The 24,473-nt window shown below is 36.9% G+C and overlaps 1 long non-coding RNA gene across 1 annotated transcript in view; it reads left to right on the plus strand.

Annotated features, from left to right (window-relative positions):
* Nucleotides 1-24,473, plus strand: part of LOC122745534 — a 372,633-nt gene that overhangs the window by 51,753 nt on the left and 296,407 nt on the right. The window contains exon 3 of the long non-coding RNA XR_006355472.1: nt 802-890. This is a non-coding gene — a long non-coding RNA (uncharacterized LOC122745534). The remainder of the gene's footprint in view (nt 1-801; nt 891-24,473) is intronic.

The following is a 24,473-nucleotide window of genomic DNA, read 5'->3' on the forward strand; positions in this document are numbered from 1 at the left end:
TAACTTGAACAGATAATGCAGATGAACGATAAACTTGGCCTACAACTTAATCTTGTTGGGGTATACCACAGGTTAGTTAGCAAGACATTTAAGCAAATTCACCCAAATGGAAATGCCTTAGTGGAAAAAGCTGTTTCTAAGTTTCTACTTTTAGTCTGAAAACCTCTTGATCTACATGACGACTTTTCCCTCAAATGTGTAGCTATAATAAATAAACTGCAAGGTGAATGCTCTTTCTTTCATGACCATGCTGTCCCCTCTCCCAGCACATGGGATATTCATCTACAAACATCCCTTAAGAATGGTCCCTTTATTGCTATTCCCCTAACCCTACTGTTTTGCTCTATGTGAAACAAATCCTTGTTATACCTCAAAGTTTAGGCATTTGTCGAGTTGTTTCTCATTCATATCTGACTTTTAATGACTCCACTTGAAGTTTTCTTGGCAGAGTTACTGGGATTGTTTGCCATTTCCCTCTCTAGCTAATTTTACAGATGAAGAAATTAAGGCAAATAGGGTTAAATGACTTGCCCAGGGTCACATGGTAGGTAAGTGCCTGAGGCCAGATTTGAACTCAGAAGATGAGTCTTCCTGACTCATGGCCCTACATTCTATCCAATCTGCCACCTAGGGGCCCAAGGTATAGGTACAATGATATGTAATACAAACTGGGTTTAGCTGTTTATTTTCCTGTAAGCTTTCCTCTTCATTTTTTTTCTTGTTGCCTACTATAATGATATGTAATACAAACTGAGTTTAGCTATTTACTTTCATGCAAGCTTTCCACTTCATTTTTTCTAGTTGCCCAGGGATGGAATGAAGCATATATGAGCCAAATCAGAACCAGAAGTGCAAAAGATAACTCATCTTGCTTTCGGTACAACACAGTGGTAAGGATGATACTTTTTAGTATTCCTTTTGATCAGTGTACCCCTACTAGCCTCTCAATTGGTCTCCTTGTCTCCATATCTTTCCACTCTAATCAATCCTTTACATAGCTGGCAAAGTTATTAATAAAGAGCAGGTCCCCTGCTCAGAAAACAAAACAAAATTCTCCAAATGCCCTGGCTCTCTATTACCCTAGAATGAAATACAATCTCCTCCACTTGGCATTTAAAACCCTTCATAATGTGACTCCAAGTGATTTTTCATCTTATCACTCCATCCTTTCCTTAATATACCATGCATGTCACAATCTGTGCTTATTATTTCTCCTCACCAACACTCCATTTTCCACTTCTGCCTTTTCATTGGCTATCTTCTAGGCTTAGAATTCTTTCTACCTCACAGAATCCTTAGTTCCTTCAATGCTCATCTGAAGTGCCAGCTTCCACAGGAAACCTTTTGTGATTTTCCCAAATGCTAGTAGTGCCTGCCTCTCAAAATTATCCTGGATCTACTTTGAATATATCTATATATGAACCTATGCCTGTGTACATACTTATGTATATATGAGACTCAGCATGTCATAGGGGAAAGAGAACTGGTTTCATTTTTGAGAAGCCCTGGGTTTAAGGCCCACTTCTTTTCTAAAAAAATTATTATGAATTTAAGAAGTAAAACAAGCATTTCCATTACATAGTAGAATAGAAAAGGGGCAGTTAGGTGGCGCAGTGGATAGAGCACCGGCCCTGGAGTCAGGAGTACCTGAGTTCAAATCTGGCCTCAGACACTTAATACTAGCTGTGTGACCCTGGGCAAGTCACTTAACCCCAATTGCCTCACTAAAAAAAAAAAAAAGAATGGAAAAGAAAATTGCACATGAAATAGCAAATCTATTATGTACAACTTCTTATTCCTTATAAAAATATAATAATCATGTAACTTTCTTTTCTTCCTTTCTAGACCACTTAAAATACCTACAATGTGATCTTGAGCAAGTCATTTAACCCCAATGCTCTAGGCAATTTTCTAAGACTATTTTGCAGAGAAAGTGACAAACTATATTGGTAAAGGGATTTTCTACATTTGGAGGTTCCATATGCCAATGAAATCACAGGTCCAAATCTGTATATGTACATATCATCTCTCTCAACTATATTGTAGGTTCCTTGATGGTAGGTCCAGTTTTACTTTGTATAACAACTTGTGTAGGACAGTTCTTAGCACATGGTTGTTGAGTAATTAGTGGCAGAAATTAGTGGCATGGAACATAGGCATCTTGTAATAGGTAAAACCACATGTATTACAGTGAAGGCTCAAAGGTTCCAGTAAATGGTGTCCTCCTCCTAGGATATAAAATTCTGAATGACCACCTGGGCTATACAAATGCTTTTTCCTGGCTCTGACTATGGAACTCTATGGGGACAAGGCAACAGGAAAAAGTAGTATTTCAGTGAAAGGTGCAGTACTTCAAGGTCTGAAATAATCATTAAGCCTTTTCCTAAAGGCAAAATATTCTGTAGGTCAATATTTCTGTTTGGTGGTGACTATAATCTCTGTAGTTGAGAACAATGTTGATAATTGCAGCTGTGCATTATTGTTCAAACATGGAGCATGGGGGAGTGGATGTCAGGCTCTGTCTCTTATTCCTTGGCCTTATGTGCAATACAGATGTGATCTTCTTGGACTCAGGGGAAGGGACTTAATGTAATCTCAAGGAAAGAGCAAAAAAGTTTGACTTTGCCCAAAAATGACCCTTTGATGTGAGCTCATCCTTACTCTAAAAATTTTATCCAGAACATAACAAGTCAACTAATTGGATAAAAGTCTTTAAGGTTGAAGTTTGAGCTCTTAAAAAATAGGTGTGACATTAACTCAACAAATACTTATTGGACACCAATGTAAAAGATTCACCTGCATTGAAAACCACCACTCTGATAGATCATGTTAAAAAAATTCACTCTATATTATTTGAAATTGAAGAACATATCATAATATTCAGCCTAACTCTTTCTTTATATATGATTTTTTAAAAAGGAACTCAATCATTCCTGTTGGGAAAATTTGTGTTGTGGTAAAACATATTAAATGAAGACAGTTCCCTCTCTAGAGCAAAATGCAATGCAATAAAAAAAAATAACCAACTTTTTTAGAAGACAAAATGTCACGAGTGGGGATGCCTCAATGGGTTTTACTACTGACTATTTAATTCCAATTGGCATGTCTCTTTTATTTACTCATATATTAGTTATTTATCTGAAGACAAGGGGTAGATGCCAGGGTGTTTTGTAATATCTAGGATCAATGATTTGCTTTAAGAAATATTAAAATGTATCATCTCTATTGAACAAACTATATTCCTAAAAATGCCGTTCCAGGTGTGGAAGAAGCAAAACTAGAGATTTACTATTGGGATAGTGTGTAATTTAAGATTCTAAATGTGGGTCCTAATCTGTTTCCCCAGTTTGGGGGGGACACTGACTAAAATCACTGATAAAATGAGTTTAGGTTTTTAAGGGTTCATTGAAAGATGGTAAAAGAAGGGAAAGATTGAGAACAGAATTCCTACAACCTGGCAATCCTATTTTTCCTCAACTCCTCTGTGTAGTCCTCAGCTGCCACCACCGTGAAGTCAGGAACCCAAAAGAGACAGAGCTCTCTGTGCAGGCTCTCCTTCCTCCTTACTGTCCCCTCCCAGAAATGGGAGGTTCTTCAAGCTGGTTGGTTGACTGGGCCTGAAGTTCAAAGTTTTTTTTAGATTATGAGAACCATGCTTTCTTAAGTACTCTCAAATACCAGCTAGATGTGCTTAGAATCTATTCAACTAGTAATCCAGTCAAATCAGCCAGTAATCCACTCAGGTGGGCTCCCGAGTATCTGCCAAATCTCATCTATCACATTCCATTATCTTCACAAAAGAAAACATTAGAAAATTAATCTGTCCCATGAAGTGATTGACATCCCCCATTTCCCAACTTTTTATTGGTCATTCTTTTTAAAGAACATAGGTAAATTGAAAAAATACTCAATTATAAATATATTTCTTTTAAAACATGTTAGAATAATTCTTATTTTAAATCAAGGTATTATAGTGAAGTGAATGAGTATTGTTGAATTTGGAATTAGAGAACTGGATTTATATCATGACTTCCATTTCTTACTTTTATGACCTTAAACCAGTTACTTCTTCTCTTGGGTCCTCTATTTCTTCATTTTTTGTAAAATGAAATGATTGAAGTAGATGATCTCAATGGTCCCTCCTGGTTCCAAATTTAAGATATGTTAAGCTTTTTTTTTTTTTGCATTTAGGGAAGCAAGAACAAGACACTTTGCCACACAAATCCCCAAGTTAAACAAATCCAAAGGCTTAATTTGTACCAGAATCCAAGATGTTAAAAGTAGTTCTTTAATTTAACCACTTGAGGGTTGAGAATGACACATTGGAATATTAAAAAGCCTGGGGGCTTAGGAAAATCATAGATACAGAGATGTTGGAAGCCTGCCTATTTACACATTTAGAGCAGCAATGTTGTAATGAATTGACACTTCCTTGCTTTCCAGCTGGCTAATAAGGAAGTCTAAGTAGCATCCAGGGCTAGAGTAAAAAATTCTCAGAGAAAGGACACTTCTAGGCAGTGTGACTGGGGATCAGAAATATGACTTTCCATTTAAGGATTCTACAGGGTATTTTGAAAGAGTTAGTTTGTACTCTAAGAATGCAGTAACTCGAAAAGCTTGCAATGTGGAGGTTATTTTCATTGTCCGACCCATCACTGACTTTCATAAGGGGATAAAACTATTAATCCATACAGTAATTGACTTTCAGACTGAGCGTGTAAGCCTCTGGAAGTACTGGGAAAGGAGCTGGCAAGGAAAGGTAGAGAAAGATATCACAGAACAAATAATTTGTCAGACGTGAGTTCTCTTGGACAGAATGAAAATGTGAAGAGTATTAAAACAGGGACAGATAGATACTATTTCTTTTTGGTAGTGGAGGCAGTTAGGTGATGCAGTGAATAGTGGACTGGGTCTGGAGTCAGGAAGATCTAGATTCAAATTGGACTTCAGATACTTTGTTGTGTGGCCCTTGGGCAAGTCAATTAATCTTTGTGTGTCTCAGTTATCCGAATTGTAAATAAGGATAATAATGTCATTCACCTCAAGGGCTTGTTGTGAGGATCAAATGAGATATTTGCACAGTGCTTGGCACATAGCAGATGCTTTTCAAAATGTTCATTTTCTTTCCTATTCCAGTAGACTGAAGACCATACATGTGAATTCCCTCTTCATATAGACACAGGCCATTGGGGCTTGGAGAGATTTGGCCTGGGAATCCCCTCTTGCTGCCCCTTTTCTTACTTCTTCTTTCTCTTTTCTCTTCTTAGTAGCATATATGCTGCATATATGTGCTCTTTTCCTGGCTTCTTTTCTCACTCAGGGTAAGGAAGGAAACCAGCATTTACAATATGCCAGTCGGCACTGAGCTAAGCTCTGGAGATACATAGAAGCAAAAAGAAAGACAATTTGACCAGGAAAGATAAAAGGCAAAAGGGAGATGAATGAGATAGGATAGAGAGGTTGAAGTTACCTGACTTGGGGGCATAGTTTTAAAGGCCAGAAGGGGAACAGGTCTGGGAGGGGAAACAAAGTTGGTTTGAGCTCCTTCATAAAATGGAACCCCTAGGAGGAACTCATAAATGAGAAAAGGGATAGTTCTTGTAGAAGGAATGTTTGATGTGTGATATTACAGGAGGAGGAGGAAGTAAAGGGCAAACAAGAAGAACTCCTCTTATCCATGGGGAATAAAGGGGAACAAAGTAATTAAGGATGCTTGTGTCTGGGATGTGGTCCATAGGCTTCAGAAAGGCCTCTGCCTCTTCATGTCAGTTTCTAGATAGGACAATTTGAGAAACTGAATTGTATAAGAGATAATTCAAGCCCATCCCTCTGCATTAATGTGTCTATGGTTGCATTTTTAGGGTTTCATATTAAAAAGTAGAGTAACCTTCCCTAGAAACTTTATTTTTGTATATTTGAATGTTAGTATCATACCCAAGTAGAAAATATACACTTAAATCTTATCTATACTGGGAATTACCCCTGTCTTTTGTCTTATATCAGGAGTTTAAGAACCCTGGGGTTTGCAGGACTGAATTAGAAGGGGAAATTGGAGAGGTGGTGGTTAATAATAGCATCTACCTCTCAGAATTTTGAGGATAAAACAAAATAATGATAAATATTGCAAACCTAAAGTACCATTTAAGTGTTAGCTATTATTATTTCCTTCAGGTTCTAGGTAAAATCTCACCTTCTACAAGAAATCTTTCCCATTCCCCCTTAATGCTAAAACTTTCCCTCCACTGATTATCTCCAATTTATCTTGTGTTTTTTTTGTTGGTAAATAATTGTTTGCATGTTGTCTCCTCCATTAGACTGTGAACTTCTAGAAAACAGGGACTGTCTTTTGCTTTTCTTTGTATTCCCAGTCCTTAGCAACAGTGTCTGTCTGCCACATAACAGGCACTTAAATAAATTGTAACTGATTCACTCAGTACCTAGATATGAGGTGTGGACTGGTTTAAGTTATGAGGATATTTGCCTCTAATGAGAAACTCCTTATTATATTTTTTTCATTGGCTCTTTAGTCTCTAACCTCAGTATACTGGGGGTAATTTTACTTATATCTCATATCTAGGATCTCCCTTAAAAGGGGAGGGGAAGTTTAAAAAACGTGCTCAATGTGAATTATGAATCAGGATTGGACAGGTAATTTATTCCAATGCTCAAAAGGAATGCTAAACACAAGACACTTACAAGTGTCTTGACAAAAAACAACCTTAAATAGGATTTACTAACGTAGCTTATAACAATGGTTATAATCTCCTGGGGCTGATACTTAAAGTTTATCAGTACAAAAAGCAGATTTTCAGGACTACCAATAAGATATTTTATATTTCATCTCAGTTTGACAGCTAAAACATGTTTTCAGGTAAAATGTCCAGGCTTGGGCAAATTATCTTGGAGTTGGCCATATTCTTAGATGCAATAGCTTTCTCTACTTCTTTAATGTACCCAAGACCTCTAGATCTCTGAAACTTACAAGGTCACTTCCAGCCTGGGACATGCCTAAATCAGAATAATACACATTTGCCTAAAGAATAGGAAAGAATAAATGCAAAGAGGTAGCTCAGTCTTGTTTATGCAAGATATATTCTTTCACCTCAGAGAGGCTGGATTGGGGAATAGGGCCCATTTCCTCTGTCCCACTCAATGCTCAGGATACAGTTTGGAACAATCCTGAAGATACAATTACAATTAGAGAGGGAGAAGGAAGTAAGGGACTACTCTCATTTCTTTCATACATCCACTAAATTATCAGATTTTCTGGCTCCAGAGGTAGTAAAGGGATTTCTTGTCATCTCACAGTGTGAGTCCCTCAGTGATGAGCCACACAAGACTGGAAGCAGGCTCCCTGAATCATCCACATGGTCACCAGGAATCAATAGTGGTGACTCTAAAATGTGTTTCATGGAGGGAGGGTTGAATAATGCTCCCCAACTCCCATTTTGAAAGAGTAGCACCTCCACCACAGCATATTGTCCCTCCTTCACAAATTCCCTTTCAATTCATTAAGATTTCATGAGGAGTTCAGTTATTTACTGATTTTACAACAGCAATCCTTTGTTCATGCTTTAGTAGGTTGCTAAATATTTTACCCTACTTAGTCCAGGCAGGGTTTTAGGCTCCTATTGAGTTTATTTCCTTTTTTTCTTTTAAAAAATAATTTGGTCTGTTCACATTGACATTAAACATTTTTTCAAGATGGTCTGTTAAAATATTTCTCTCATGTTTTAGTTATCTTTCCAGAACTTGAGAAGCAAATACAGTATGTTTATTTCATCTGAGAAGCTGCTAAGTTTATGTTCATTGCCCACAGTATGTAATTAATCACATCTAAAATGTCTGAGAGTTGTACAAACTTGTGTTGTTACTGGTTTTCTCATAAAAAATAAACATGAACACAAGCTGCTTGTTTTAAGCTAAAATTGGAATAATATTCAGTACAGAGATTGAAAGCTGTTTGCCTCCCCCCCCAAATTCCTACTTGTATAAAAAGGCTGAAAAATTATGTGATACAACAAAGTGATAGAATTATGGACTTTAGAGCTAGAAGCTACTCCCTTATTTTATAGGAGAATTGAAATCTAAAAGAAGCCCAGTGACTCGTAAAAAGTCATACAAGTAGAAAAATAGTAGAGCTGGTATTCAAACTCAGGCCAGTTTTCCTTATAATATAAGGTGTTATATATGGGTGTCCCAATAGACAACTGAAGTCTCTAATCCTATGAATCTCAGGATAGTGGGTGTTGGTTTTTTTAAACATTTACTATATGTTTTTAATATTTTTCACATTTTAGTAAATTTTGTTAAACTAAAGTTATTTTCTAATTCCTTTTGGGTGTTAATAATGCAATACATTAATCTTTGTTGTTTTTCAGTAATTTCCAACTCTTTGTGACTCCATTTGGGGTCTTCGAGGCAAAGATACTGGAATGGGTTGCCATTTCCTTCTTTTTTAAAAAAATAATATTTTATTTTTCCCCTTAATTACATATAAAACGATATTAAGCATTCTTCTTCTTTTTTTAGTTTGGAGTTCCAAATCCTTTTCCTCCCTTTGCCCCTCCCTGAGATGGTAAGTAATCTGATACAGTTTATACATGTGCAATTATCTACAACATTTCTATATGAGTCATTCTATGGAAAAAACCTCAAGCATAAAAAGAAAGAAGAAAACAAAAGAAGAAAGAAAGAAGAAAATAAAGAAAGGGGAATGAAGGGAGGAGAAGGAAGGAAGGATAATGCCATCAATTCTTTCTCTGGAGGTAGATAGCATTTTTCATCATGAATCTTTTGGGATTGACTTGGATCATTATATTGATGAAAATAACTAAGTCATTCACAGTTGTTCATTGTACAATATTGCTGTTAATGTGTAGTGTTCTCTTGGTTCTGTTGTGTTCACTTCACTCTGTGTCAGTTCATGTAAGTCCCAGTTTTTCCAAAATTATCCTGCTCATCAATTCTTATAGCACAATAATATTACATTACAAGCATATATCATAACTTGTTCATCCATTCCCTAATTGATGAACATCTCCTCAATTTCTAAATCTTAGCCACCACAAAAAAGCTGCTATATATATTTTTGTGTAAATGGATTCTCTCCCCACTCTTTTAATCTCTTTGAGATACAGACCTAGTAGTGGTATTGCTGGATCAAAGCCCCCTGACCCCCTCCTTTCACTCTGTCTCCCCTTACAAGTGTTTTATTTCTGATCACCACCTCCCCCATTTTACCTTCCCTTCTATCAGTTCCCCTCACCCCTTTTCTTATCTCTCTCTCTTTTTAATTTCCTATAGGGCAGGATAGATTTCTATATATAATTGAGTGTGTATGTTATTCCCTCTTTGAGCAATTCTGATGACAGTAAGGTTTTGGGTTTTTGTTTTTTTTGGTACAGCAATAAGGGTCAAGTGACTTGCCCAGGGTCACAGAGCTAGTAAGTGTCAAGTGTCTGGGGCCAGATTAGAACTCAGGTCCTCCTGAATCCAGGACCAATGCTTTATCCACTGTGACACCTAGCTATCCCCTGACAGTAAATTTCTAGTGTTACCTGCCAACCCACCAACTTTCCCTTCATTGTAATATTTCTTTTGTACCTTTTAATATGTGATCTAATTTACCCCATTCTATCCCAGCCTTCCCTTTTCTACCAGTGTTATTTTCTCTTTCATCTCTTACCTTTTCTTTTTGGATGTTATCCCATTGTAATTAACTCACATCCACACCTTCCGTGTAAGTATACTCCTTGTATTTGCCCTAATAGTGATAAAGTTATGAGTTACAAGTATCATATTGCAATGTATGAATATAAATACTTTACCCTTATTGAATTTCTTATGTTTTCTCTTTCATGTTTCTCCTTTTATATTTCTCTTTAGTCTTGTATTTGAACATCATTTTTTTTGGTTCAGTTCTGGTTTTTTAATTATGAATGCTTAAAAGTCTTCTATTTTACTATATAGCCATTTTTTTTCTCCTGAAGGATTATACTCAGTTTTTCTGGATAGGTGATTCTTGCTTGTAATCCTAGCTCCTTTACCTTTCAAAATATCATATTCCAAGCCCTCTGGTCTTTTAATATAGAAGCTACTAAGTTCTATGTAGTCCTGAGTGTGGCTCCATGATGTTTGAATTATTTCTTTTTGGCTGCTTGTGGTATTTCCCCCTTGGTCTGGGAGGTCTGGGCTTTGACAGTGATAGTCCTAGGAGTTTTTATTTTGGGATCCCTTTTAGGTGGTGACTGGTGGATTTCTATTTTTCCCTCTGGTTCTAGGACATCAGGGTAGTTTTCCTTGATAATTTCTTGAAATATGAACTTCAGGCTCTTTTTATTTTATCATGGCTTTTAGTTAGTCCAGCAATTCTTTAATTACCTTGATCCAGGTGAGTTGTTTTCCCAGTGAGAAACTTCACATTTTCTCCTATCATTCTTTTGATTTTGTTTTATCATTGCTTGATGTCTCATGGAGTTGTTGGCTTCAATTTGCCTAATTCTAATTTTTAAGAAATTATTTACTTCAGTGAAATAATTGAAAAACAACAACATGGTGACAGGGAAGAGAAAGACACAAATTCAGAAGGCAACAATGTGAAAACAGCTTCAAGTAAAGACTCAAAGGAAAATGCAAATTGGACATAAACTCCACAAAAATTCCTAGAAATATTAAAGAAAGAGAAAAAAAATAAACATAATAAGAGTGGTAGAGGGGAAATTAGGAAATAAAATGGGAGCAATGCAAATATATATATATATATAAAGAGAATTAACAGCTTAGCAAAAGAGGCATGAAAGTATGCTGAATAAAATAACAGCTTAAAAAACAGAATTGGCCAAAGAGTAAAAGAGGCAAAAAAATTCACTGAAGTAAACTTCTTAAAAACAGAATTGGCCAAATGGAAAAGAGAGGAAAATAATTCCTTAAAAATTAGAATTGGGGGACTTTGAGTGGCAAGATGGTGGAATGAGGTAGGAATTCACTTGAACTCTCCCATATTCCTTTCCAAACAACCTTGAATAATGCTTCAGAACAAGTGTTGGAGTAGTGAAGTAGCTTACCAGCCCAAGACAACTTTCAGAGTCAGAGGAAAAGTTTGTGTTACTGAGGGGGGAGGGGACTGTGGTTCTAAAAGCAAACCAGCAGTAGGCCACACTCAATGAGACCTGCAGCAAGGCCCCACCCATGTGCCAACCATAACCAAAGTCCCAAGCCCTTAGGCAAGCCAATAGCCAGTGCAGCCCAACAGCAAGGCCTTGCCCCTGTGCCAAACAGCAGCCAATCCCCACCCCAGCAGCTAGACTCCAATCCTGGGATAGGGCAGCAGGAAGGCTCCACCCTTAGTGCAAGCCAATAGGGAGGCCCCACACCTGGGGTAGGCCAGCACTGAAGCCCTGCCCTCATTATAAGCCAATGGAAAGCCCTTCCTCTAGCACAAGCCAGAATTTAGGCCCTATGGAAGCTCTAAGCTCTGGGACAAGAACCTTGGGACACTGCCCTCTTTACTCTAGGAGCAGAGCCCAACTTTAATATAAAGTAAAAAGTCACAAAAGAGGCAGAAAAATGAGCAAAAACAAAACAAAAAATAATAATCTGACCATAGAAAGTTACTATTGTGACAGGGAGGATCAAGGCACAAACTTAGAAGAGGACAACAATGTCAAAGCAGTTACATGTAAAGTCTCAAAGAAAAATATGAATTGGTCTCAGGCTGAAAAAGATTTCCTGAAAAGGCTCAAAAAGGTTTTTAAAAAGCAAATAAGGGAAGAAAAATTGGGGAAAGAAATGAGAATAATGCAACAGAATCATGAAAAAAATTTAACAGCTTGGCAAAGGAAGCATTGAAAAATGGAAAAAATATAAAAATACAGATATATAAAAATTCAAAAAAGAAGAAAACTTCTTAAAAAATTAGAACTAGCAAAATAGAAAGGGAGGTATAAAAACTCAACTCTAATCAGAGTTTTTTCCTTTTTCTCCTTGTGGAGAATTGTTTTCCACTGGATTATGAGAAATCAAGAAAGATTACATTGCATGGATTTTCTGGTTAGTTAATTCAATTACATTTTTGAAAATATTAAGACCCTACTATAAACCAGTTATTGTGCTAGGCCTTAGGCATTCAAATATAAATTTTGTTGATATTGTAAAATTAAATATTATGTAATCTGTTGTTTTACCTGTGTTGTGAATAGAGTTTGTACTGGATAGGGGTTTGATCCTAGACTATATTTACTTTCTGCCACATTGAATAGAGTTTTCGTATCCCCTGTGTGGCAAAGGAGACCTTAGTTTTCTTCAATTGATTGTAAGATTCTTGAGAACAGGAATACTTTTCTGGGGTTGTATTTGTATCTCCATTGACTGGTATATATTAGGCACTTGCTAACTGCTTATAGTTTATTGATATGGACTAAGTGAATTCTAAGGTCCCTTCCAGTTCAAATAATATACAAATAAAATAGTTACTCATCTATAAACTCCAAGTAGGATAAAATAGAGCAAATGGCTGAATAATAAGATCTATCTATCTATATCTATTTTCATATGTATCTATCTATATCTTTTTATTCAGATAGCTAAATATTTAGGTCTCTCTATATTTCTATATAGCTATCCAGATGTCTACATACAGATATATATATTTAGAATGAATAGATATATTTATGTCTATAAATATCTATCTTACTGTTCAATGATCTACTTTCCATATATAATTATATAATATATTTCATATAATATATGTGATAATCCCATATTATCTATCTATCTACAAAAATTAAGACATGTTAAGACCAATAAAGTAACCCTGTATTTACTTTTTTATTTCTCTCTCCCTCCCCCTTTTATCCCTCCCTTTCTCTCTACTCCTCTTTCTACTTCTCTCTTTTTCTCCTTCCCTCAAAATATATTGTCATCTGTTATTTTTAGCTTATCCTTCATTGTAATATGGTACCTTAAATTTGCATAATACTTGTCACAAAACTTTCATATATGTTGTCTTATTTGATTCTCAAAATTACTAGAGCTGGGTAGAACATTTATCACTTTCCTCATTTTATAGATGCTAAACTACCATAACTACCATTTGTGAAATTTTGATCTTACAGATAAAGAGGTAACTAAGGGTAATTTACATTGTCAGATCCACACAACTGGTTAGTGCTGGAACCATGACTTAAATTCTGGTCTCCTGAATCCAAATTCAGTGTTTTTTTTTTATCCCATAATGTCCCCTCTACTCTTGTCAACTGGAACATTTTATGTGAAGTATACTTTTTCCTTTTTCCTGCATCCGGTATTAATTGGTTTTCTTCTGATCATTTTTATCTGAGACCTCAGGATAAAAGGGAGAAAGGCCTTGTCCTTTCATATCTAGAGGGTGTTTCTCCAAAGAGACACTCAATCACAAAGGATGAATTATATGAAGTAACTTGAGCTGATTCTTCTGTTCAGTTACTTCTGCTATACCTATTCTTGACATATGTTTTCAATCCTTAGACTGAGTCTCTGTCAGTCTGGCACCTCTCACAAGCACTAAATTAAAGATAATGAAACCCAAGACTTGCTATTACAAGGAACCTCTCAAAAGGTGAAGACAGCTACTAGGGGAGAGGAACTGAAATTCTGGATTTGATTCTGACCAATTAGGAGGAACTTAGTTACATAAGGAGAGCTGACAATTTTCTATCGATTAGAGCAATCCAAATATGGAGTGGATTACCAAGGTAGTAAATTAGTGGGCTACTTCACTTATGGTCTTTGAAGAGGGTGGCCAGCCAGGTATGGTAGAACATACCTGTCATCCTTGCTACTAGGGAGACTGACTTTGGTGGATCTCAAGTTTGGGAATTTTAAACTGCTATGGGGCTAAAGAGGATGAAGTGTTCACACTCAGTCCGGAACCAAATGCTGAGTTCGGTGCAGGGTTGGGGAGAAGAGGAGTGGGCTGACTTCCTAAGTTGGGGCAAACTAGCTCAGGTCAGAAACAGAAAATATCAAAGCTTCTGTACTGATCAGCAGTAGGATTGGGCCTATGAGTGGCCACTGCACTTCTAGCCTAAATGAGAGAGAGAGAATTAGTGAAAGGAAGAAAGAAAGAAAAGAAGAAAGGAAGGCAGGGCAAAAGCAAAGCAAAGCAAAAGAAAGGTGACCATTCATACAAGATATTGCAAGCGGAGCTCTATATCTATATCTATATCTATATCTATATCTATATCTATATCTATATCTATATCTATATCTATATCTATACCTATTCCTATATCTATACCTATACCTATACCTATACCTATACCTATACCTATACCTATACCTATACCTATACGTATACCTATACCTATACCTATATCTATACCTATACCTATATCTATATCTATACCTCTGCCCATATCCATATCCATATCCATATCTATATCTATATCTATATGTTGGACTGAGTGACCTCTGAAGTCTTTTCCAACTACATACGTCTAGAATCCACAACTGACTTCAAATATTTGCGATGTGTGTAAAAGCTTGCATTCAAAGCAATTATCACAGTAGGTTCTCAGTTTGCAAAATGAGGCCATGTCCAGTGATTCCTACACTGTAGGTGCTGAATAATGAATGGATGGATGGATGCATGAATGAATGAATAACCAGGACACTAGATGGGAACTGAGGCCTAGGAGATTAGTTTTAGCTTTGCTTCTATTCCTTCACGCCTTTGTAGGGACATGTAGCAGCTCTTTGATTTTAGCCATATTCCCTTTTTAATCCTATAGCTATGAAATAAAGCCTGTGGCCTCTGTGCCTCACAGAAGGATGGGGATAATTAATAAAATAATGATCTTGAATCACCTCTTTGTGGCATATGTCTGCTTAATGAAGTTGTGAGAGCTCTGCTTGCTAACCTGACACCTTTCAAGTGTGGGAGGACTTCCAGTATTCTCCAAGTACTTGGATGAAACTCAGAGGCATACAATCTCTGTTTGCAGCCATGATTCTTTTTTGTTCCCAAACTAGCATAAAGAAAAGATGCTTCAGTGATTCCTAAGGAAGTAGCATAACTGCTGTGAGAAGGGGGCCATTGATAAGACACTGAGGCCATGTTCCACTTTGGTACAGTGCAATTGGGGCATTCTGTTTGTTGGATTGGACACATGAGTCCTACAAATATGTGCTCTTGATTAGGACTATAGGCTTTTCAGACCCAGAAGGCTCTCTCATCATTTGACCCTACCTCTTGGCTTTACAGATGAGGAACCCAAGGCCCTGCATAGTTATGTGACTTGCCAAAAATCATACAGGTAATAAGTAACAGAATCAGGATGCAAATACACATCTCCTTACTCCAATAAATTCTCTTTATGCTTCCTTATGAGTAGTAAGAGAACCTTCCTTCCTGACCTTTCACTCTATGAATCCTTTCTGGATAAACATGGATGCCCATGGATTCCTGCTATTGATTTCAAACACTCCCCATCTCCTATCACTCCTTTCCAGAGGCAGTAGAAGAATCAGTTTTATCTGTAAGTTAAGAAAGGTGCTATATAACCTGCAGATTATGTAAGAATATTTGGGTAAGCAGTGAAAAAGTGATGGGTTAAGAAAATTGTCTAGCATTTCCCTGAATTCTCACTTCTTTTGTGAATCTGAGGTTTTATGTTATTTTCAGAAAATCCAGATTAGATAGTCTCCTAAGAGCTCTTCCATATCTCATGCCTTCCCAGCCTCTTTATTGATTTTACTCTTACAAAATTCTCCCTAATACTGGATTTGTGATACCTTTATGTTTTCCTGCTTTACCTTCAATTTCCCTCCCACTTTGACAAGAAAGACATTTGCCAAATACTTGTAAAGACTCTAAATCAGTCATAGTATCTGTGGGATTCCTGATGTTATGCCAAGATTTTACTACCATGTAATAAATGAGGAAAATATATTTGCAGGGTTTTACATTTACTAACATGAAGTTGCATTAGATGTTTGGAGGGGAAATTACTGAATTAGTCAAACTGAGGATTCAAGTGATAATATTTTCATGAATAAGGAGCTTACCAGGGAAAGGTTCTCTGATTGGCAATAGCTGACCTTTTCCTACTTGAACATCTATTTGACAACAAACTTGCATTGTACCACTTAGCTTCTTGGACAGGGGAAATTGGTACTATGGGCCAACCAAGACCAAGAGATAAAAACTCCTTGAAGTCATTATGCCTAGTCCTTTTGCTATAATAGGACAAAGCAGAGAGATGTGGGAGTTTGTACAAGAACCTAATTTCTCTTCCCTTGACAGTCTCTAAACAGCAGATTTGAAGAGAAAGTGGGAATAGAGAGAAGTAAAGGAGAAAACTGTGACTTTTCTAGTATCTTCAGCAGCTCAGTTGTAGGGGATTTTGCGTACTGGACTGGAATAGGGGATTGTGTAATTTAAAATTATAAATGTGGGTTCTAATCTGTCCCCCCAGTTTTGCAGGGAAACTGACTAAAATCACGGATAAACGAGTTTAGGTTTTTTAAGGGTTTATTGAAAGATAGTAAAAGAAAGAGAAAGATTGAGAACAGATTTCCTATAACCTGGCAATCCTAACCTTCCTAAGCTCCCACTTCTGAAGTCCTCTACCACCACAACCATCTCTGGCACCAAAAAGAGGTTTAGCTCTCCCGCCAGCATCTGCTTCCTTCTTCCTGTTCCCCTTACAGAAACGGGAGGTTTTTCAAGCTGATTGGCTAGTGTCATTCAAATTCATTGGTTCACTGGACCCAAAGGTGGTCTTGATTTAAAGTTCAAAGTTCTTAGCTTCTGAGAACAATCACCTTCCCAAGTACCCTTAAGTACCAGCCAGATGTGTTTATAATCCAGTAAACTGAAAGTAAACCAATAATCCAGTCAGCAGTCACCTTATCCAATTCAATCAGTTTAAACCAGTCTCCAGGTGGGCCCCTGAATATCTGTTAAATCTCATCTATCACATTCCATTATCTTGACAGAGGATGTAACATGGAACTCTTTGCGGGGTACTGGTCAAGATGCACCTTTGTAGTAGTAGTTCACCAGGAACAGTTGGCCATAAGAGCTACCAACAAGAATCACTTCCAGAAAGTATGGAGGGAAATGGAAATTTTAATTGCACATAAAGCTCAGGTTGTTCTTCCTTCTAGAAAAGAAATAAAAGGGACTAGAGGAATATCTCTTCATAAACTCTCTGTTATTGGAGAGTATGGAGTGTTCCTGGAAAAATGTAAGAAGGGCTTCAGTTCAAAATGGTGTGGGGAGGGAAACAGAGTTAGACAGATGGAGGGAGGGAGGGAGAAAGGGAAAGAGAAAGAGACAGAGAGACAGAGAAAAACACACACAAAGGGAGAGAGAGAAGGAGAAAGGGAGGGAAACACACAGAAAGACAGAAAGAGATAGGGGGAGGTAAACACACAGAGACAGAGAGAGACAGAGAGACAGAGAGACAGAGAGAGACAGAGAGAATGTGACAGAACAGCCTGTCCAAACTTACCACTTCCTTTTTCTGATGATTCCTTTAGAAGCAAAGGATGGAAGGAACCAAAGACACCTTGCTAAGGATTATTGAAGTATAAAAAGTATAAGGAAGATAATGAAGTATAAGAAAGATAATGAAGACCTTAAGGGCACAAATGGCATTTTCATTTCTGCTATCCATTGAATCCAGGGGCTTTAGAAGACAGGGAAGATTCAGGAAGGCAATAGCTAGTTGAAAAGAAGATTCCTGAAAACAGAATTTTCATTTTTGTACTGTGGCTTAAAATATAGAAATGATGTCAGGATTGCAAAAATGTTTTTGCAATGAGTCCTGTAACTCTGATTGAGAAGGTAGAAAATTTGCTGCATATCTAAGTTAAATAGTGAAACAACAACAATAACAACTAGAATTTATATAGCACTTTAATGTATGCAAAATCTTTTAAGTGTCTTATGTTATTGATCCTCGTGACAGCCTTGTGAGGTAAGTGCTACTATTATTGCCTTTTTATATCTGAGGCTGAGAGATTAGCATTCTTTTTCAGGGTTATACAGTTAGTAAGTGTCTGAAGCTGGATTCAAACTGAGGTCTTTTTTTTTTTTTTTTTTGGGCAGGGCAATGGGGGTTAAGTGACTTGCCCAGGGTCACACAGCTAGTAAGTGTCAAGTGCCTGAGGTCAAATTTGAACTCAGGTCCTCCTGAATCCAGGGCTGGTGCTTTATCCACTGTGCCACCTAGCCGCCCCCGTAAACTGAGGTCTTTCTGATTTCAAGTTCCGGGCTCTATTTACTGTGTCATCTAACTCCTTGCCTGCTAAACAATAGTGAAAAGCTGATATTTAATAGGAATAAAAGCATTAAAGACACCTAATACTAAAGAAGAGAAAAAAATCTAAGAAAGAATCTATCAATAAAACTGATGGCCTTGGATACTTATGTACAAATGCACCAAGTATGTATATTAAACAAGAATAACCAGAAATCCTACTTGAAGGAAAGATGTTTTATCTCCCCTTGGTATGACTGAGATTTAGTTGAATAGAATTCACACTATGAATATGGCTCTATTGGAGTATGCTTTACTTCAAAGAAAGAGAATAATGAAAGGGGATGGGGTAGTAGAACTGTTTTTTATATTAAGAAGGTGTCCTTGGGTGAAGAAATTCAGGAACCAGAGAGAGAGAACCTGATCACATACATATGGGTGCACTAAAGGGAGGTGGTTTTCATTAATAACCAGCATGTATCAAGACTAGGTCATGGTAGTCTAACCTTTCTTTGTTTGTTTGTTTCCTTTTTACCTTTCTTTCTAAAGAGTATTACTAGTGTGGTAGATCAGAAGAATTCCAAAAACTTAAGATACTTCTAATTCAGAACAATATATGACAGTTTTTCATATTATATCATATTATCTTTGTGGATAAGTCCAAAAGTCCTACATTTAGGTTAAAAAAGTCACTTCTAGAAATGCAAGATAGGGAAGAAGTGCTTTGCTGGTAGTTCATCTGGAAAAGATATAGGAACTTTGATGAATCGGAACCTCAATGTGTGTTAAATTAAGCAGATAAAAATGTTATATTGTGAAGCAAAGCATCTGGAGCAGTGGAATTATAAAGCAGGTGATCCTTTTCATTGGTATAGCATGTTTCTTTATCAAGACTCCTTTATACCAATGAAATCCCCAATCCTTTCTATACTCTGCCCTAATCAGAACCATTTTAGGTCTACATTATGGTCTGAGCACCAAATTTTAGGGGGGACAAGCTAGAAACAGTCTAGAAGATCATGATAAGAATTATTAGGATCCATAAGACTATACTATGTTGTTATTCAGTCGTTTTTGTCATGTCTCATTCTTTGTGACCCCCATCTGGGGTTTTCTTAGCAAAGATATTAGAATGGTTTGCCATTTCTTTCTCCAAATAATTTTACAGATTGAGGAAATTGAGGCAAACAACATTAAATAACTTGCCCAGGTCACAGCTAGTTTCTGAGGCTGGATTTGAACTCAAGTATTCCTGACTTCAGGCCTGGTGCTCTATCCACTATACCACCTAGCTATACTATAGCATGATTCATTTATAAGGAACTAAAATGTTTAATTTGCAGAAGACTTGGGGGGTAGGAGGATGAGAGTTATCTTCAAGTATTTAAAAGGCTGTCATGTTCGAGAGGAGTTAGAAATGTTTCCTTTGGTCTCAAAGGTCCAACTAGGAGAGATTGGTTTCAGAAAGACAGTCTGAGGTAGCACTTAGCATGGTGTCTGGCACATAGTAGATGCTTAATAAATGTTTATGATTATTCATTAATGTAAGGAGAAAAAAACTTTCTATGAGAGCCAATTCCACATGGTCAAGGCCTCAGAAGGTAGTAGGTTTCAGGTACCTTGAAGTTTCATACAAAAGTGAGATAATCATTTGATGGAATTATAGGAGAATACATTTTTAGTCAGGTATGTGACAGCTTTTGAATTTTCTTTGGACTTGACATTCTGTCTTCCTGCTGGTCATGTAAAATGTGTTGGTTGTTATTGCTGTTACCTATTGCCCCAAAGATCAGTAACTGGTACCTACCAGAGTCACCCCATGACTCAGTACCAATTAGTAGCTCCCACCACCCCTCTGACACAGTTCAGTACTGGGGCAGAAGTAAAGCTTTAAAGATCCAAAGCACCTTAATACCTGCAGGGATAGAGAAGGATCTCAGCTACAGTGTCAGAGTATCTTGGCAGCTTTCCACGATGTCTGCAAACTCCTTTCACTTGTGTGGAGAACACGTCACATTAGCAGTGCAGTGGTGCATGAAGATAGCATCCTGGGCTCGTTTTGAAAATACTGGCATCTTGCTCACAGGTTAGCTGGCTTGGAATAGAGAAACAAGCCACTGAAAACTATGATAGCAACCATAGAATTCCCGCAAATAGTTCTTTTGCTCTGGCCATTAATTGGTTGCTATAAATCTGCAGTGCAGTCAGATTTGAAGGCGGGGGGGGAGTATTTGTTGCACTAGTCAAGCCAGTTTTGAATACTATATAACATAATGGTTTCTTTGGTAACCAAGCCAGGAGGACACCCACATAAAGTTAGAATACATTGGACTCATTTCTGTGCCCCCTCCTCACCCAACCAAATGAGACTAAAGTTGTTTAAAATGAAAAATGAGCTGCCGCAGCAGCTTGTATTATGAAATGGAGCATTCTCCACATGTGTATGTTCTAATAGTATACAATGTTATTTTGGAAATAAGCATGGATAGTATTTTTAGATATTGATTCTGGTCTCCTTAGGTCTCCTTGCTTTCTGCCTAGACCTTAGTCTTTTATGGATGGATAGATTAGATAGATAGATAGATAGATAGATAGATAGATAGATAGATAGATAGATAGATAGATAGATGATCCATAGGCATTCTGAAACTGAGGAAAATATCACAACAATTTAAATAATGTACATGCTCTATCTTTCCTGTTTATAATGCATTGGTATATCAATAAAATGTACATTTTCTGTTAAAATTATAAAAATGAATTATGGACAACATATAGTTTTTCTAAAGAAAATCACTGAATTTTAAAGAGCTTATTAAAATCCATAATTCCTGTTGCTGAGGTTAAAATGCTTTAAACAATAGTTTATAGTGGTTGAAAGAAAGAGATTCACTTAGAAGAAAAAAGAGGAAAGGATGATTTCCTTTGTTGTAAATTGGTGAAAGTGCTTTTTATCCTCACTACATTTTTCTCTCCCCTTTCTCTGTCTCTCTTCTTTTCTCTTCTACTCTGCCCTGCCCCCCATCTCTTTCTAGTGGCAATGTCAGCATTGCTAACCTGGTATGAGGAAATAAATATGGATTAACACAAGCAACTTCTTTATTTAAAAGCTTTAATGATAACATGTCTAAGGGCCTCCAAGCTTTTCTGAGACACCATCTCATTAATCCTCATAACCTCCCTGTGGGACAGGTAGTCAGCAAAGATAATTATGTTTAATTTTATAAAAGAAAAACAAACACTAAATTTAAAAATATAAATTATTAGCTGGGCATTGATTCCCTAAATAAGTTCTTTTTTACTTTGTTCATTATTGAAAATGCAATCTATTATATTTCTTCCCAGTATTTTCCTCAGGATGGGGTGAACAATTCTTCATATCACAATAGACTTTAACAAACTACAAGAGCATCCAGTAATGTTTAGAATATTATTGGATTTAAATATTTAAATGTTAATTCCTGTCTTCCAAAGTTTAGGACTGGATCCACCCTTGACCATGCCAACCACTAGAATAAAAAACAATATTTATTCTTTATTTTTTTATTTTTCATATGTTTCCATCTGGGGAAGTTAGGCTATTGGTATCCTTTCTGCTTCTTTATAAGCCTTATGTAAGTAGACTATTGGCAGTTAAAGACTATATATACTGTTCAGCATAATGAACTGATAGAAATGCTAATTGTTAGCCAGTTAGATTCATAGAAACCCAGAGATTCTATAGGAGTCTACAGGATTGGCAAAGTAGAAACTTTAACTTTCAAAGGTTCTTGCTCATTCTTTCAGTCAGAGTTCATGATGATTATATGAGGTGGACGAGCAATTCATAATAAATGAGATTCCATATTGTAAAATGTGATGGCCTTTTTTTCAACACTCATTCTCCTTGACTCCTCTGAAGCACATGACTTTGTTGGCCTTCTTTTCCTCTACTTTTTCATGATCTTGTGTTCCCCTGATTCTCTTCTTGCCATTCTGACTTCACTTCTACTATCTCAACAACTGGTTCATTCATTCCCCAATTCCTGCCACCTAAGTGTGGGAGTCATTCAGGGTCCTGTTTTCTTTTTTCTATATATTTTGTCCCTTGATGCTTTCATCTTCTTCTAAGGGTTTAGTTCTTACCTTTATTCAGGTGGCTCATAGATCTATAGATCTATTACAAATCACCCTTCTAGAGCTAGTCCATTATCTCCAGTTATCTTTTACATATTTCCATTTGCTTTTCAAACTCAACATGTTAAAAACTGAATTCATCCCATTGTTTAAATCTGCCTATCCTCCCAACCTCTCTATGTCTGTTGAGAGGTACCATCATCTACCTATTTACTCAAAATCAAAAGCTCTGACTAAGTTTTTATCATTCCCTCTTTTCTATTCCACTATCCAATCAGTTGACAACATCGATGAATTCTGTTGTTGTTTAGTCATTTTTCAATTCTGTCTGACTCTTCATGATCTTTTTGTTTTGTTTTGTTTTGTTTTGTTTTTGTAGAGCAATGAGGGTTACATGACTTGCCCAGGGTCACACAGCTAGTAAATGTCAAGTGTCTGAGGCCAGATTTTGAACTCAGGTTCTCCTGAATCCAGGACCGATGCTTTATCCACTGTGCTACCTAGCTGCCCCTCTTCATGATCTTTTGGGGGATTTTCTTGGCAAAGATACTGGAGTGGTTTGCCATTTCCTTCTATAGCTCATTTTATAGATGAGGAAACTGAGGTAAACGGATGAAATCACTTGCCCAGAGTCACATAGCTAGTCAATGGGGTGATTTGAACTCAGAAATATGAGTCTACCTGACTTTAGTTCCAGCACTCTATCCACTGTACCACCTAGCTGCCTATTGATTCTACCACTTCCCTATCTCTCATACCCACCTCCTTCTTTCTACTAACATAGCTATTAGCTATTCAGGCTTCCTTCAATTCCCATTTGGATTATCTTTATCAATCTGGACATTTCACCTCCAATTCCTCCTCTCTCCAAGACATCTTTGACATAATTCCCTAAAATAATTTTTAAGGCAGAGGCCTGACAATGTCATTCCCCTTCTCAAAAATTCTCAGTGGCTCCATATTGTTCATAGGACAAAATATAAGCTCCTTAGCTTGGTATTGAAGGTCCTTGAAAGTATGGCTCCAATTTCTTTTCTAACCTTATTTTATATTACTTCACTCAAACCACATTCTAGCCAAACTTAACTAGTAGCTGTAAATGGAAACTTGCCTGTCATTTGCCACCTCCATACATTTGTGTAGGCTATCCCCTATACTTGAAATATATTCACTTTTCATTTCTGCCTTTCAGAATCCTGTTCTTTCTTAAAAGCTTAATTTGGTTGACATCTTTTTTTCATGAAGCCTTTCCTGGTTTCCTAAGATGAAACTTTTCTTCCTCCTTAAGTTTTCCTAAAACACTTTATTTGACTATCTCCTTTGACTCCATCACACAAACTTGCATTAGATTCATCTGTGCAGATCATATTTCTCTAATAAGTGTATACTCTTTGATGAGGACCTTTGCATCCCAGTGTTTAGGACAATACTTTGTATATAAAAACTGTTTAATAAACATTTGGCAAATTGAATTCTTCCACTGTTCCCACATGGAAGACTGGTATTTTTGGCACAGTGTTAATTGTTTTAGGCACTTAGATCATAGGATGTGGTACAATTGAAAGAGAACTAAAATGAGGGGCAGTTAGGTGGCACAGTGGAGTCAAGAGGACTTGAATTCAAATATGGCCTTAGACAATTAATAGCTATATGGCTCTGGGCAAGTCACTGAACCCTGCTTGCCTCAAAAGGAAAGGAAAGGAAGGAAGGAAGGAAGGAAGGAAGGAAGGAAGGAAGGAAGGAAGGAAGGAAGGAAGGAAGGAAGGAAGGAAGGAAGGAAGGAAGGAAGGAAGAAAAAAAGAAAAAAAAACCAAGACAATTAGATTGTATGTTGAAAGACCTCAGTTCAAGTTTTGCCACTTACTACTGTAAAATGATGGATGGGCGTGGGCCAGATGATTTCTAAAGTCCCACTTAGAAATCTAAAAGACTAGGGGAGTTAGAGTAGGAATGTTTCATATAAAGGTCATCCAATATGTACCATCCCCCCCATATCTTACAGATAAGAAAAGTGAGATCCGTATCAGTGAAGTCATTACATGGGTAACATGGTTGCATAGATAACAAAAAGCAGAGCTGCAATTTAAACCCAAATCTTTGTATTACCAG

This window comes from Dromiciops gliroides, chromosome 3 (genome assembly GCF_019393635.1).
Source record: "Dromiciops gliroides isolate mDroGli1 chromosome 3, mDroGli1.pri, whole genome shotgun sequence".
NCBI lineage: Eukaryota > Metazoa > Chordata > Mammalia > Microbiotheria > Microbiotheriidae > Dromiciops > Dromiciops gliroides.